General features: G+C 41.5%; 1 protein-coding gene across 2 annotated transcripts in view; it reads right to left on the reverse strand.

Moving 5' to 3' along the window:
- Positions 1 to 718: 718 nt before the first annotated feature.
- The window catches only part of LOC119598713 (14-3-3 protein epsilon-like), a gene marked incomplete at its 5' end in the record, with an annotated part of 14,220 nt that continues 10,559 nt past the window's right edge, over positions 719 to 4,379 (reverse strand). Inside the window, 2 exon segments of one of the 2 annotated variants that reach the window (XR_005230993.1) lie at positions 719 to 4,006; positions 4,049 to 4,379. The exon segment at positions 4,049 to 4,379 is cut by the window's right edge and continues 842 nt beyond it. 2 annotated transcript variants of the gene reach the window in all.

A 4,379-nucleotide genomic window follows, 5' to 3' on the forward strand; every position in this document is an offset into this window, starting at 1 on the left:
CTTATCCAAGAGCTAGATTTTTCTCCTTCAAAATAATGTCTGAGGAAATGTAAATACCCAGAGGATAAAGACGACAATCATTTGACAATTCCAAAATCCATTTTTTTCATCCAGACTTAAGCAAGTACAATACTTCTATTTAGAAAGAAGACGAAAAGAAACAATTATCGACACAAGGACATACAAACAACATTCAAAGAAGCAACTTAAAAGTAATCTAATAGCTTTTTTTCTCATATCTCGAAAAACATTATCAGAGCTTGTCTATGGTGAGGACTCCCTTAACTGGGCCAAGCGTGCGAAGAGGAGGCTTGCCTGCACTCGAGTCACGTCCCACAAGAGTGACTATACTAAAGCCCTCTTAACATCATTCACAGTTTTAGGTTTTTACTTTTTCTAACGAGGAACATATGTGTACATCATGACAAGAAAATATATATATATATAATTTATGTATAGTGCTTACAAGATCTGCTGAAACATACATAACAGTTTTGGAGGAGAGGAAATGCAGTACATAGGAGGATATTTAAGGGAAGAGTTACCAAAGTGACTCAAAAAGGAACTTGTAAAAGAGGTTCAATCTTTACAGTGCATCAGACTTAAAAATAGTTTTTTTATAACTGGAAAAAAACATAAAACTACAAATAAAAACAAATAAATAAATAAAAATAATAAAAATAAACAAAGGCTTTTTAAATGGATAATGAAACCATACTTAGAGAATATGAGGTTTAATCAAACACTTTTGACATGCAAGTGCATTGACACGTGTGCTTTGCCTATCACAATTTGGTATTTACATAGAGGGGGTCAACATTCTAGCAAGATTCACAACTCCTGGTGTATAGCATCTATTTAGTTCACTGGTATTGTAGTAAAAAATACAACACGTCAAGTCGTTCCAATCGTGGACTGCAGCGACAGGTATTATTATTATTATTATTATTATTGTGCCAGGTGTTTTCTTTATACATATAAATATTTACTTTTGTATTCAAGTTGTTTATTCCTATTGATACATCTACTACACCATCCAGTTATCCGTTGTTTTGTTTACACAGACTTCTGTCCCCTGCCGACACACCTGTTCCTCAGGCCCGGAGGCAGCCACAGTCCTCTCTCCTCTCAAGGGAACCTCTCACACAAGCGGCCACACGTGGCACTCCGAGGCCGAGCTGGACAGTGTGGGGCAGAGCCTGAACAGAATGAGTAAGCCAGCACAATGCTCAACTCTTCCTAGATCTTTGAAACTGTTTACAACTGTTTTTACCTTCTTTTTTCAAAGAGAGAGAGAGAGGGGTGTGGAAGGGGGAGGAGGGGAGTGGGGGTCACACTAAAATTACAAACTCTAATTAAGCCATTTTCTTGAAGAATTTTTTTTATTTTTTATTTTTTTTTTATGTTTTTTTTGGTTTATTTTTTTGTTGTAGTGTGTGTATGAATCTTTTTTTTAAATAGTTTTATATTTAATTACTTATGTCTTAAACCTGCATGTAATTTACCAAGCTACACCTGTGTCAGTTGCCATTATTTTATTGATCTATTTATCTATATTCTTTTGCTTTGAGGGCGAATATTTCAAGGTATTTTCCAGTTTTGTTTTATTGCCACATGACAGCCATTGGAGGCATAGGTATCTGCTAGCACCAAGAAGGGTTATGAGTGCTATCTGTTGACAGTGATAGCAAAATTTTTTAAAATAATAATAATAAAAAAAAATCATACAACAAACTCATATAATTAAGATAATAATAACAAAAGTAAAACAATTGCTTGGCTGCTTCCATGGCGGTTATACCAAAGTGCTTTCTGGAATGTTTGGGGAGATACAAATCTGGTCCCGACACAATCTGCGAGCCGCCTCGCATAGGGATGCATCTGGGACTGTTCCCTTAGAGGCTGTGAAGGGTACTATGATAATCACAATAACGATAATGAAATTATTGTAAGATTCTTTTTATAACAATAGTACCAACTGAAATAACTATTTCTAGTAGTTATAATAATAATAATAATAATAACAATAATGATAATGATGATGATAATAATAATAATAATAATAATAATAATAATAATAATAATAGTAATAACAATAATAATAATTACAACAATGATAATAATAATAATACAATGGAAAGACAACAGAGAATGAATGACCAACTCCAATAACCAAATAAAGTTCAGTGGAAAAAGCCTGACTGAAGCACCACAGGCAGCTCAGCCTCTGCCGCCCTCGTCTCCACTTTCCGCCCTAGGGCCTAATGAGGGCGAGGCGAATCAGGTCGAGCCACTTCGTCCCTCGCAAGCACACCACGCAGACGCCTCCTTCCACACCTTGACCTAAGCTTTAAAAACTGATAAAAAAAAAGAGGAAAACCTTCATTCAGATGTGTGTCTCTGCTTGGCAATCGAACCTTCCTGCTGCGAGGGAATCATGGCCAACTAATGGGGGGGGGGGGGTGCATGGGGAATGGGGATGGGTCAGAACGAGACGTGGTGTATGCTGGACACTCAGGTGGGTGGAACAGGGCACCACAGAGGGGCTCTCCCAGGCCAGATCAGATCGAGGCACACAGAAAACCTGGCATTTGTCTCATTCACCTACACAAGTACTTTTTTTTTTTTTTTTTTTTTTTTTTGGTGTGAAATTTAGAAGCCAGAAAGGCAATGGGATGCAAGAACACATCCTCTGCCAGCTAGAAACCATTGAGTTGCCTCACCAGCAGCTGTCTTTTCCCTTTTTTGCCAAGGGAAGCACTGTGTCCTTTCCCGCCCATGAAATCGCCGGGACACACCAAGGTATCACTACCTGTTCTTTGGCCCCCAAATTAGAGTGAAAAGTCTGACTAAACAAGGGAAATCATTTTGCAGAAACAACATCAAGCAGCACCAAGCAACCCAAACGCAACAAGGTGAAGGGGGAGGGGGACGAGGGCTAAAATGATAGTACACAAGGTGGCTGGACTCTTATTACAAAGACAAAGACTAACTGACTGGTGGATGATGGGAGTCGACTGTTAATGTGTCCAATATAATACATTCGGCCAAGGTCATCACAACAGAAAAGTGTTCACAGCAGCTCGACTCACTCTGTCTGTGGCCATACCTGGGCTGCAGGTGAGGCACCGCAAGACCCCAAGCTGCCTCTTCAGCCTGGAGCCCTCTGCCCCGCTCACCCGCGCACCCTGTGGCTCTTCAACAATCAAGCTACCTCTCTGTGTCTATGGAAATATAGGAAAATGAGCGGCCCAATTCAGCGCTCAACAGCCTGGTCAATTTTTGTGACCTCTTGACCACACACAGCTGGGGAAACGCACGAGTGTAATGAAGCGCGAACTCTACAGAGTAAACACTAAAGTGGCGCAAATGGAGAGCTGCTCGGGACAGCCAGTGGGAGAGACTGGTACCTGGGGGGAAGGGGGCAGGAGGGAAGGGGTCAGGGGTGGCTTACTACACTCTACGAGAGTTTGTCCAAATGCCTACCGCCAGGCCTCACATTTCCAATCAAGTTGGGCCCCTGAAGTGCTCTCTCTTGGGCGTTCTACTTGGGGCTCCTGTGCTGGGTCCTCTGCGCCTCCATTACGCCAAACCTTTTTTTGTTTTTTGTTTTTTGTTTTTTTATTTCTCCTAGTGAAACATATTTAGCGTCAATATACAAACGCTTACTCTTCAAGTACAACGAGACAACTGGGATAGAGAGAGAGAAAGAGAGAGACCAACAATGAAAGATGGTTAGGATTCCACGTTAACTCAACTGTGCTACTTCCCCAAGCAGGAAAAAAGTGCCAAGATGCGCTTTAGCTCATTCACACAGTATGGTAAGGGGAAAGAAATAAAAAAAAAATAAATCTTTTTTCCTTTTTTTTTTTTTTTTCAGAATACAAAAGAGTTGAGAATTTTTGTGTATTAAACCTCCTGTAACTTGAGGACATGCACTGGTCTCCTGCTACCCAGTGGGATCCATTGGGTACTGGGGTAGGGGGTACAGGGTAGGGGGTAGGGGGTAGGGGGTAGGGGGTAGGGGGTAGGGGGTAGGGGGTAGGGGAGGAGGAGGAGGAGGAGGCAAGCAATGTCTTCGAAGGGGAAAGGAGCCTGCAGTGACCAGGAGGCTCCACCCAGCGCAGGAACCCCAGGCCAGACAGACAAGTATGGAGCCCAGGGAAGAACCCTCAACATCCACTTCTTGTGACTGCGGATGCTAGAGGGCAACGCTGAATGGCTTTTGTCTAGGGCCTCAAAGCCATGCTTTGGGGACGAGGGAAGGAGGAGAGAGGGACAGGAGGAGGTGTGTGTATATAGTATTAAAAATAAAATTTCAAGAACAGAAAAAGTGGAAAACAAGGAAACAGGAGAAAAGTAATTAACCTACCTATCAT

This window comes from Penaeus monodon, chromosome 41 (assembly GCF_015228065.2).
Source record: "Penaeus monodon isolate SGIC_2016 chromosome 41, NSTDA_Pmon_1, whole genome shotgun sequence".
Lineage (NCBI taxonomy): Eukaryota > Metazoa > Arthropoda > Malacostraca > Decapoda > Penaeidae > Penaeus > Penaeus monodon.